This window comes from Medicago sativa, chromosome 2 (genome assembly GCF_051527215.1).
Source record: "Medicago sativa cultivar Bolivia chromosome 2, Bolivia_mono, whole genome shotgun sequence".
NCBI lineage: Eukaryota > Viridiplantae > Streptophyta > Magnoliopsida > Fabales > Fabaceae > Medicago > Medicago sativa.
This window is the reverse complement of record NC_140750.1, coordinates 31,469,570-31,481,517: the sequence shown is the minus strand read 5'-3', so window position 1 is coordinate 31,481,517 and position 11,948 is coordinate 31,469,570. Positions and strand designations below refer to the sequence as shown.

At 37.1% G+C, this 11,948-nt stretch overlaps 1 non-coding gene across 1 annotated transcript; it reads left to right on the top strand.

Annotated features, from left to right (window-relative positions):
• The first annotated feature begins 646 nt into the window (after positions 1 to 646).
• LOC146946243 (small nucleolar RNA R71) lies at positions 647 to 753 on the top strand. The gene has a single exon (XR_015029468.1). It is a non-coding gene; the product is annotated as a small nucleolar RNA R71 (small nucleolar RNA).
• Positions 754 to 11,948: the final 11,195 nt, after the last annotated feature.

The following is an 11,948-nucleotide window of genomic DNA, read 5'->3' as shown; positions in this document are numbered from 1 at the left end:
GTCTTCTTTTGTTGTAAGTTTGGCAAGAGAGTCCTTCAAAAATTCAGTTTGATTTTTAAGCTCTTGGAACTGCTCGGATTGATTTATACAAAAATTTTCTAAAAAAAGTTCCAAGATGGATTTTTGAGAGACTCTTTGGTTGTTTGCATAACTAGGTGGTGTTGTTTGTTGTCCAAAAAGATTTTGAGGGGTTTGAAAAAAATTTTGGTTGTTTCTAAACCCTTGATTATATTGAGCATAGTTTACTTGCTCAGGACTTCTAACAACACTACCTAGTTCGCAATCAATGCCAATATGGCCAAATACACCACAAGTTTCACAAGAAGGAGATGCAGAAGAAGAAGAAGAAGAAGAGATGACACTAACATTTTTGTTTTCAAATTTTTGGGTTAATGCATCAATCTTAACGGCTAGGTGATCATAGTTAGAAACTTCATACATACCTGCCTCCTTTTTGGAGGGTGAAGAATTAGTGATGACTCTCTCGTTGGTCCACTTGTAATGATTTTGAGCCATGTCTTCAATCAAGGCGTATGCTTCTGTGTAATTCTTGTTCATTAAAGCTCCACCTGCAGCTGCATCAACATAAATTTTTGTGGTATACAAAAGACCATTATAAAAAATGTGAATAATAAGCCAATTCTTTAAACCATGATGGGGACAAAGTCTAAGCATTTCTTTGAAACGCTCCCACGCATCGTAAAGAGATTCTCCATCTTTTTGAGTGAATTGTGTGATTCGATTCCTTAATTGAACAGTTTTAGAATAGGGAAAGAATCGGGAAAGAAAAACTTGCTTCATTTGTTGCCATGAAAAGATAAAACCAATTTCCAATGAATTAAACCAAGCACTAGCTCTACCCCCTAAGGGGAAAGGAAAGAGGTGCAACCTTACGGCCTCTTGGTTTGCATTCAAGGTTCCACTGAGTCTTAAAAAGGTTGAAATATGAAAATTCGGATCCTTAGTGGGTGATCCGAAAAATTGATTTTGCTGCACTAACTCAATAAGTGCAGGTTCTATTTCAAAATTCTCCTCAACCGTTGGGTACACAATAGCATTGTATGACTCATTTAAAGATGGGATTGCATACTCGTTGAGAGAGCGCTCCTTAGCCATATCGTTATTGTCTTCCCAAGAAGTTAAAGGAAAAAGAAGAAATAGAAAAAGTTTTTTTTTTTTGGATAGAAATATAAAATAAAATAGAATAAAATAAAGCAAAAGATTTTTTTTTTTTTAGTTTTAGAAAGAAATATATAAAATAAAATAAAATAAAATAAAGCAAAAGATATATATATATATATTTTTTTAGAAAGAAATATAAAATAAAATAAAACAACGATTTTTTTTTTAGTCTAATCACTATTAAAAAGTTAATAAAATTACAACAACTCCCCGGCAACGGCGCCAAAAACTTGATAGGCCAAACCGCAAGTGCACGGTCTATCGAAGTAATAGTAGTAAAAGAGTATCGTTCCGCTAGGGAGTTATGAATTTGATTAACTTTTTAGAGAATGATTAGAAAAGAAGAAAGATTATAAAAAGGGAGGTTTAGTTGCTGAAAGTAAATAACAATAATAATAAAAGAGCCTTGGGATCATTGGTTCATCATAACAACGAATCTTTTCACAAGCAAGCCTTAAACTTTATAATTCTATGTTAATCTTAATTTCTAAGGACAAGTTTCTCTTTAGCATATCACAGCTTCTCTCGAAGTCAGTGAGTGTATCCCTCCAACAACCACACCTATTCTCATGGGTGATTGCCTTTGGGACCCTTGAAGATCGAAACTTTATGTGTCCCAAGGTTTGCTAGACTATTCTCATGTTTCGCAAACTTTGTCTAAATTCACTTGTTCGAATATCAAAGCTCCGCGTTCGCTTTATGAATTGATATTTGTGATGATGAATTAACCATTATCAAACCCTCCGCGTTCGCTTCCACAGTTTGATAATAATTAATTCATGTTAAAACGGTGAATTTAGATAAGAAATTAAGGTAACATATAATTAGGGTTTAAGGCTTGGCTTGATCCGGATTACGTTATTAGACTTATCCAACAATCCCAAGACAAAGAAGTCTACTCACTAACGTTCATTGTAGACATGGGGGAAGAAGAGAGAAAGCAATAAAGTAAAAGAACAATAATATAAAAGTGAACTTTTATTCCAAGAACAAAAGATGAATATTTGTGATGGAGAGCTACTCTATTTATAGCTTTACAATTGACTTAAAATCTAAGCAACTACAAGGGCTATTCGGTAAAACTAAAACAGGGCAACTTGGGCTTCAAGCAAAAGCAGCAAAAGGCATCCTGAGAGGTGGCACGGCCGTGCCACATGTTGGCACGGGCCGTGCCAAGCTTCTGACTTGGGGGCTTTATATTTTTGTTCTAAATCTTTTGTATTTTCGTTCCAAATCAGCTCCAGACTCCTTTCTTTTGCTCCAAGACACCTTCCGTCATATATTCGTTCCTAAAATATAAAATATACAATTTGTAGTAAACTATCTCAAAAAGGAAATAATATTTAAATAAAATAAAATTAAATCTAATTAAAACGAAACTAAATAATGCATAAAAATAGACTAAATATAGACTCATCAGAAACAAAGCAAGACTTGTTGCACAAGGTTATAGTCAACAAGAAGGCATTGATTACACTGAAACATTTGCTCCAGTTGCAAGATTGGAAGCAATCAGGTTACTTCTTTCCTATGCAGTTAATCATGGCATAATATTATATCAAATGGATGTCAAGAGTACATTTCTAAATGGTGTCATAGAAGAAGAAGTGTATGTCAAACAACCTCTTGGTTTTGAGGATCTTAAATATCATGATCATGTTTATAAACTGAAGAAATCACTATATGGCTTGAAACAAGCTCCAAGAGCTTGGTATGATAGACTAAGTAATTTCTTAATCAAAAATGATTTTAAAAGAGGTCAGGTTGACAACACTCTTCAGAAGGACCCTTGGGAAAGATATTCTTGTTATGCAAATATATGTTGATGATATAATATTTGGTTCTACTAATGCATCTCTTTGCAAGGAATTTTCTAAGTTAATGCAGAATGAATTTGAAATGAGCATGATGGGAGAGCTGAAGTTCTTCCCTGGCATTCAAATTAATCAATGCAAAGATGGAGTTTATGTTCATCAAACAAAGTACACTAAGGAGCTTCTGAAGAAGTTCAAGCTTGAAGATTGTAAAGTGATGAACACACCAATGCATCCTACATGCACCTTGAGCAAAGAAGATGAAGGAACAAAAGTAGATCAGAAGTTCTACAGAGGTATGATTGGTTCTCTGTTATACCTCACTGCATCTAGGCCAGATATTTTATTCAGTGTATGCTTGTGTGCAAGATTCCAATTAGATCTTAGAGAATCTCATTTAACTGTTGTTAAGAGAATCTTCAGGTATTTGAAAGGAACAACTAATCTTGGACTCCTTTATAGGAAATCCTTAGATTATAAGCTAATTGGATTCTGTGATGCTAATTATGCTAGTGATAGGATTGCAAGAAAATCAACCAGTGGCAATTGTCAATTTCTGGGTGATAATCTTATATCCTGGGCTAGCAAAAGACAAACAATTATTGCTATGTCTACAGCAGAAGCAGAATACATTTCAGTTGCAAGTTGTTGTACACAACTACTTTGGATGAAACATCAGTTGGGAGATTATCAGATTATTGCTAAAAGTATTCTCATTTATTGTGATAATACTGCTGCTATTTGTTTGTCTAAAAATCCAATTTTGCATTCAAGAGCCAAGCATATTGAAATCAAACACCATTTTATCAGAGTCTATGTTCAAAAAGGAATTTTAGATATACAATTCATTGATACTGAGAATCAATGGGCTGATATATTTACTAAGCCTTTAACTGTTGAAAGATTTGATTTTATAAAGAAAAATTTGAACATGCACTTTGTGTCTGATTAAAAGCTTGCTTGCTCCTGAATAGGATTTTAGGTTCTGAAGTCTGTTCAGAAGTTGTGGTCCATCAGAAGCTCTTTATTGAGGTTCTGAGGAAAATGTGCTTCTGATGATGTCGTCTGCATCTGAAGTCCAGAAGCTGGATTTTATGCTTCTGAATAACAGAGTTAGTGGAAACGCTGGAAGTTACTTTTTGGTAGCAACTGGCCCACTAACTTGGTAGTTTCTCTGAAAACTTCTGACGTGACTTATTTGTATTGGTGTATAACAAAAAGGGCAATGATGTGTTTATGCTTTGAAAGTACAATCACGCGCCCCCCAAATGTCATTAATGTTGTGTTTGTTTGTCTCTTTTGAATTGCAAACGTTTTACTAAAATTACTTAGTCAATTCACACACTACTCACTTCACAACAAACACTTTTATTTCAACCGGTTCACTTGCGAAGCAAGCGCAATTTATCTCAACCCTAGAACCCCAAAATCTTCATCTTCTTCAATGGCATCATCAAGCTCGCATCAAGACATTCCAGAATCTACTTCACAAGAGGCCCCTGCCTACGAAATAAAAGGAAGAACCATGGCACTAGAAGAATGGCAGTTAAAGGTTCAAATAGAGAATCCTGTGGATTTTGAATCTCTAGCTTTCCATGGATGTTGGATCAGAAGCTACTATGAGAAACAAGGGCTTATGCCATACTTCAAAATGTTGAATGGACCAACATACGAAGCCTTGGTAAGGCATTTATGGGTAAGAGCATCAGTGTATGATAAAGCTGCTGCAGAAGCTGAAGAGAAGCAGTTGATATTGATTAATCCCTCTCTGGCTGGGAAGACAAGAGAAGAGATGGGTTTGGAACCTTACAAGGTCATGGAAATCAGGTCAAGCGTCTGTGGAATTTCAGTCTTTATTGCTGAATGGAAAATAGCATCTGTACTCGGATTAGAGGCTTCTGGTAAATACCCAGGAGTGGATATTCCAGGAGCCAGGAACAGCCACTGGAACAAAAAGGTAAACATGTCTATGTTCAACTCCGAGGTGCCAGGAGAGTATGCTGACCTGAACATAGAAAAGAAAATGTTGCTGAAGATTCAAAATGGGAATCTGCTTCCAAAAGGTGGAGGTAATGATTAACCTTCACTGGGGCAGAAAGTCTTCCTTCATCACTTTATCAAGAAGGAAAAAGTGAACGTGCCTAAGTACCTTTTCAGGTATATGGTTGATAAGCTGATAAAGAGTCAAACAGAGAAAAGATGATGGGTGCCTTATGAGAGGCTCATATCAGAAATCCTTCATCAAGGAGGGATTTTAGACTTGCTCAGTAGTGTTGAAGCCTTTTCAGACGAGCTGCTTGACACTAAGACTGGGAAGTTCATTAATGCTCATACACTCAAGCATATGAAGCTGATCAGCACTGTCACCAAGCTCAATACTGACTTGAGAGAATCCACAGCTAAGTCTGATCTGATGAGAGACTTTACACCTATCTGCAAGAAGGACCCTATTGATGTTCAGATACATTTCATCAAGGATTACTATGAAACATATAATAAGGTCATCAGGTTGGAGGATGTACCTGAAGAGATGTATGGTGGTACTTTGCCAGTTGCTAAAGGCAGAAAATCAAAGAGGAAGGGCGTGACAGAAGAAGAATATCTGGAAGCTGAACAACCTGCAAAGAAGGCAAAGAAAGAAAAAGCTGCTTCTAATAAGCTTAAGATTGGTGGTTCTGCAATGCCATCAATTGTGGAAGAAGTTGAGGACCTGGACACAAATGTGGTCCTGAACAGGAAAACTAGAAATGGAAAAGCTGTTGCTTCTTCAACTGCTCCTGATCAACCTACAGTACCTAAGAAGAAGAGGAAGCCATCAATAAGGAAGATCAAGGAGTTTCCTTATGTTATTGAGGAAGTAGAAGATGTTGAAGATGTTCAGAAGAAAACAGCAGATAGTTCAGAAACTTCTATGACAGGTAATGTCTCTACTCACGCAGAACCTGTAATACATGAGATATCTGATTCCTCTTCATCAACCTCATCATCATCCTCTGATTCAGATGATGATAAACCCTTAGGTCAACTTTACCCAAAACTATTAAAAAGCCATCCAACATCAACCAAAACTTACATAAAGCCCTCTCAGTCAATCTTTGAACCAATGTTTCCAATTATTCATAGAAAAGTAGGTGAGTTACTTGAACTCAGAAGCAGTAAACTACCCCCTAACCATCCTGATCAACCTTAAAATATTCCACCTCTCAACATGATTTTACCTGACAATGTTGATATTGAGTCTAACTTACAAAAAGCCTCTGAAGTGGCTTCTATGGAAGTTACTTCAGAAAGCCTTCATCATCATCAACCACTCAATCCACAAATTGACCCACAAATTACCACTGACCCTATAGCTAGTCCTGAACATGTCTCTGCATCTGAGCATGTTTCAGTATCTGAGCCTGCTGTTCCTGAACACACTGTTCCTGAACAACCTGCTCCTGAACAAACTCAATCATCCACCACTCCATTGCCTATTCAAAGTGTCAAGTTAACCTGCTTTGATGGAGTCTCTATAACCACAGATATGGATGTTGATTCTGAGGATGATCAAGATGATCAATCCTCTGACATGGTTATAGACACTGTCCCTGACCAACCTTCAACCAGCAACCCTGAACCTACAAATGGCCAATCATCATCAAACCTAGCCATTATACCTAGAGCTTCTCCAAAACCTTCCAAACAACCTTCACCACCCACCAGATTCCTAGATTCTCCTCAGCCTATAAAAACCTCACTATTCATCATCATTTTCATTCCATTTTTCCTACTTTTCTCTACCAAAAATTTCCCTAGACTTCCCATTCACGAATTTTTCCCATCTTAATCTACCTTATCACTTCCTAAACATCATCAAAACACAATCCAATCACAAATTCATCAATCCAAACCATTATCATTCACAATCCATTATAATTTTCCCAAACTTCACAAAACTTCCTTTTCACCATCTTCCTTAACCACAAATGGCCTCCAATCCACGAAACACCCGCTCAAAGAAAGCCACCAACCCCAAGCCATCCACAAGCAAAGCCAAACGCCCTCGTACCGCATCCGAACCACCCGAAAACGCCATTCATTTTATCAATGACCAAGCCCAAGAGTTCCACAAAGCCATGAAAAGTTTTGAAGTTGTGGGGGAGAGGAAGTTTGAATTCACAAAGCTTGTGAATTGTCCGTTCTTTGAGGCTGAGTTACGAAGGAGAGGGTGGACGAAGTTGAATGAGATGATCGATGAAGCGAACAACAAAACCGTGATCGTCGAATTCTTTGCAAATGCACGGGTTTCCGATACACCCTTTCAATCTTTTGTTTGGGGCAAGATCATTGATTTCAGCCCTGAAGCCCTTAATGCATTGCTGAATGTTCAACCGCCGGAGGAGTGTTGGGTTGAGAAACTGAGGAGGGAAATCACTGACGATTTCAATGCCACCAAGCAAGATCAAGGGGATGACATCTTTGAAGGATTAAGGACACCGGGGGCTGGACACTCGGATGATGATGTGAACATGGGCTGATCTACTGATGGATTAGCATTTTCTGCTTTGTATTTTATTTTCAGTCATTTTTCTTTTGATGTATTTTCTTTATTTTCTTTTTAATGTCGAAGTCCATTGAACTTATTTCCCTATTGTAATTGCTCCTGCACTTGTTTATTATTAATGAATTTGTTTTGTTTCATGTGACCTATTCCAGTTTAGTAACAGTTGTTTGATGAAACGGTATTCCAAAAGTTCTAAAGGAGGGGTGACTTGATTCAAAGGCGAAGTGTACGGCGTTGCTAGGTAGTCACATACTCCCAGAAATCTCAGCCATAAGGTTCATTGCCAAATTTGTTTTTCAATTTACTTATATTTAGATTAGTTTTCCATGCAACTACATTTCTAGAACTTGCATTGTTTCTCTATTATTGATTGGTCTTTGTCAATTACACACTGAGGCAAAAGTGCTTGGTCCTGTGAGCCTTTTTGAAGCCTACCCTGTTTTAATTTGTTGAATTTATCCTTTCTTAACCAATTGTGAGCCGGTAGGATTAGAACTTTTTGTTCGGTGACAAACTACATTACAAGCCTAGAGACTTTTAGGACTTGTCCCTTAATGTATTTTCTGAGTTAAGGCATTGTAGAATGTTGCTAAAGATTAAGTTTGGGGTTGCTATTGGAATTTGCAACCAATTAAGTTTGGGGTGGGGGTACTAGAGAATAATAGAACAAAAGAATGAACTTTATCATGAAAAATACACACAAAAATGGTGTATCAAAAAAAAATGAAAATGAATGATGAAAAGAAAGGGACAAAACATTGAAAATCCGAGTAACTTCTAACTCGATTGTCCCTAAATGTTAAAAATGTTCTCTAGTACCTTTGCATTAATTGTATTTCCACAAGGTGAATGATTGAAGGATTGAATTTTGTGCTTTAACTTCCGTAGGAATGCCTAACTCAAATTTTGTGTAGCCTACTTATCCAAATATATCCCACCTTTCACCTAAGCCCCGTTATAACCCTAAAGACCTCAAAAGTGTGTAATGATATTGACTTTGATTGATGTTTAGAAACTTTTCAAGCGTATGGTAATATGTAGACCTGCATGTCGACTGGTAGAACCCTATTTCATATTGATGCGTGGATTGTGAACTGGTGGATGCGAACAAGTCAAACTAGCGCATCTTTAGCTAGAAGGAGAATGAACTTTTGGGTATTATTGTTTTGTCAGGTAACTGTTATTTTACTGTCATTTGTCACTGTTGCAAGCAAATTCCTTGAGGACAAGGAATGGTTTAAGTTTGGGGTTGTGATGACATGCTGTCATTACGTAATTTTTAGGACTTATTGTGACATTTTGATAGAGTTCTCATGCAATTTATACTGTTCTGGAGTGCAAAAAGCTTAAATATTGAAGTCTGTTCGAAGGAAATCGCGCCACGCCAATTTCAAGCCGTGCTGCGATTTTTGAAGCAAAATTACATCCTCCCTGTTTGAGGGAAATCGCGGCACACCTATATACATGTCGCGGCGCGATTTTGACGGGTCAGGCCCATGACTTCTATAAATACTGCACTCAATCTGAAGAACAAGGGTTACGATTTTGGAGAGCAGAGTGCGATTTTGAGACATCGGAGACGGCTAGAAGGGCGATTTCTTCATCCTTTTACCAATTCATGTATGTTATAATTATTTCATTGATTATGCTATTTGTAAACTCGATTATGAGTAGCTAAATCTCTTAGAGATTAGATCCGAGATGAATCTTTGTAACCCTAATTGACACATGTTGCTGTGAAACTCTATTTTGTTTATGAATTCAATTCTAGTTTATTCAATTCAATCGTTCTTTATGTTTTTTATATCTTGATCACATATAACTTGATTTCGTGAGAATGAATGACCACTGACCATGGCTTTCAACTTAGACCTAATTGAATTGTTCTAATAAACAGGGTTAGTCTAGGAATAGATAATCGTTTGTTAGTGATAATAGGTTAACGTTCGGTAAAACCTTCAAGAATTATTAGACCACCTAAGGAATTAGGGGCTGTAGTTTAAGAAGAGGGTCCTAACTCAAGGGATTGATTAGGGCTAATTTGTTAATCATCGTAAACTAGAAAAGGATTCATAACAAATAGGTGCAGTAGACCAATTAGGGGAACTTAGAGGATTCGACGGATCTGATCTCATCTTTCTCTCATATTTTCTCAATCAAATCTAATTTCTTTTATTTGATTTCATAAAATCAAACCAAATCTTCTGCCTAGTGGCAAACTAAAAATAAACTTTACACATCCTAATTATATAACGAAATTGAATTATTGAAGTTAAAAATAGTCCTCGTGGGATCGATATTTTTACTACTTCGATAGTATTTGGTGCACTTGCCAAACGTCTATCAAGTTTTTGGCGCCGTTGCCGGGGACTGTTAAGTCATTTCAATTTGGCAATTACGTTATTATTTAGGATTTCTGTCATTTATATTTTTGTATATATATTTATAAAAAAAAAATATTATGCTCTTTGTTTTCTTCTCATTGTACTGTGCTACTGAAAAGTTTATCCAAGTTTTGCAACTATGATAGACAGGGTACTCCTCTATGACACAGAAGAGATTGCTAAGTTGCAGTATGAAAAATATATGCTATCTTTTAAGATCAAAATTTTGGACAACAAAATCTCGAGTTGTGGTCATTATGAGGCGAATCAACCAGGTAGTGATGGTGAAGGGAAGAAAGAGGTGATCAACATCGATTACAATACTCAACTTCAGAATATTTTAGATGACTTGTTGGTGTCAAATCAAGTTTCATTTGAGAAGTTTGATGTTCAGTGTGGTGATCTTGTTGAGAAAGCACATGAGTCTCAGAGGAAGCTGGTTCATATGAAGAGTGAGTGTCACAAGGTTGAGGTGGAAGAAAAACCCAAAGTGAGGAGTGTTGATATATTCCCAAAGTCTGAACCAACGGAGGTTGAGGAAATCACTCGTGTGCAGATGGATGCACGTCATTCTCTACGGTGGGAGAGCTTAAACTCTAAAGGTTTAACAGTGAGAGCATGGGAGCATCTACTTCTTTGCTACAAATTCATGGAATTCCTACCAAACAAGAGGAAGAAGAAGGATGATATATTCTTTCTGACATATTTGCCACCCTAACAGTGGTTGAAGCGTCAAGCTCAATGACGTAAAAGAAAGCGCTGGGTGGGAGGCAACCCACTGTTTAATTTTCAGGTATGATTTTATTGCTTTCAAAAATAAAAACACAAAAATATTTTTCTTTTCTTTTTAATATGAGGCAGGAAAGTTTTCGAAAAATTGTTCTAGTACCTCCTATCAAGAAAATCATGCAAGGTACTGATGTCTTGCATGATTCTCTCTTCAAAAGTTTTTCAAAAATTCAGTAAGACTCAGGCAATTTTCAAGAAAACAAGTTTTGGCATGAGAGAACTCCCTGTTTCTACAAAATCGCGTCGCGCCTGTATATGGCCGCAGCGCGATTTTTCTCCTCAGCCTATAAAAACCTCACTATTCATCATCATTTTCATTCCATTTTTCCTACTTTTCTCTACCAAAAATTTCCCTAGACTTCCCATTCACGAATTTTTCCCATCTTAATCTACCTTATCACTTCCTAAACATCATCAAACCACAATCCAATCACAAATTCATCAATCCAAACCATTATCATTCACAATCCATCATAATTTTCCCAAACTTCACAAAACTTCCTTTTCACCATCTTCCTTAACCACAAATGGCCTCCAATCCACGAAACACCCGCTCAAAGAAAGCCACCAACCCCAAGCCATCCACAAGCAAAGCCAAACGCCCTCGTACCGCATCCGAACCACCCGAAAACGCCATTCATTTTATCAATGACCAAGCCCAAGAGTTCCACAAAGCCATGAAAAGTTTTGAAGTTGTGGGGGAGAGGAAGTTTGAATTCACAAAGCTTGTGAATTGTCCGTTCTTTGAGGCTGAGTTACGAAGGAGAGGGTGGACGAAGTTGAATGAGATGATCGATGAAGCAAACAACAAAACCGTGATCGTCGAATTCTTTGCAAATGCACGGGTTTCCGATACACCCTTTCAATCTTTTGTTTGGGGCAAGATCATTGATTTCAGCCCTGAAGCCCTTAATGCATTGCTGAATGTTCAACCGCCGGAGGAGTGTTGGGTTGAGAAACTGAGGAGGGAAATCACTGACGATTTCAATGCCACCAAGCAAGATCAAGGGGATGACATCTTTGAAGGATTAAGGACACCGGGGGTTGGACACTCGGATGATGATGTGAACATGGGCTGATCTACTGATGGATTAGCATTTTCTGCTTTGTATTTTATTTTCAGTCATTTTTCTTTTGATGTATTTTCTTTATTTTCTTTTTAATGTCGAAGTCCATTGAACTTATTTCCCTATTGTAATTGCTCCTGCACTTGTTTATTATTAATGAATTTGT